The sequence below is a fragment of the Schistocerca piceifrons genome, chromosome 5, assembly GCF_021461385.2.
Source record: "Schistocerca piceifrons isolate TAMUIC-IGC-003096 chromosome 5, iqSchPice1.1, whole genome shotgun sequence".
NCBI classification, from domain to species: domain Eukaryota; kingdom Metazoa; phylum Arthropoda; class Insecta; order Orthoptera; family Acrididae; genus Schistocerca; species Schistocerca piceifrons.
The window spans coordinates 696,069,915-696,070,507 of NC_060142.1; the positions used below are offsets into that span (position 1 = coordinate 696,069,915).

Below are 593 nucleotides of genomic sequence, written 5' to 3' on the forward strand. Positions count from 1 at the left end.
CTTTTATGATGTAAGGGAGGAGGGAACTGTTGAACGGAAGAAACTTCTAATCCACAACAAATTTACCGACAATGTTTGTGCCTGAAAACTTTACAATTCCTGCACAATGTCACTGCATAATAAACACACCCCTTCTTTACAGGGAATAAATTAATTTCGCCTCCGTCTTCTATTTTTAAAACACTACTCAGCACACTGCTTTGACATTGTCACATAACGCTGACAATTTACTGTGTATGTACAGCATTAAACAGAACAAAGCCTAACGCAAAATTTCTAAACTATTCTAAACATATCAGTTAACAAAAAAGTTTAGGCAAGTTATTGTGCGTAGGCATATACAGAAAATACATATACCTCGTGTTTTATCCAACTGTAGAAGACGTCTATTAACAACGTTATCAGTGATCTCACCACACCTAACTATGACTACTACTCACAGCGTGACAATCGCGAATTTACGATATTTCGTTCATGTTTTGGTAATTATCACATAAGTGCGGACGTCCCCGAAGTGGACATTACCAAAGCTATTAATATTCTCCTAACCACTAGTCCTACAGATAAACTCATGAGTTTTTGTCAACTGTTTG

The 593-nt window shown here is 36.6% G+C and overlaps 1 protein-coding gene across 3 annotated transcripts in view; it reads right to left on the minus strand.

Moving 5' to 3' along the window:
• Positions 1–551, minus strand: part of LOC124799295 (optineurin) — a 142,117-nt gene extending 141,566 nt beyond the window's left edge. For all 3 annotated transcript variants that reach the window (XM_047262881.1, XM_047262879.1, XM_047262878.1), the window contains exon 1: positions 358–551. The gene's annotated coding sequence lies outside the window, so the exon portion shown is untranslated. The remainder of the gene's footprint in view (positions 1–357) is intronic.
• Between the last annotated feature and the right edge of the window lie 42 nt (positions 552–593).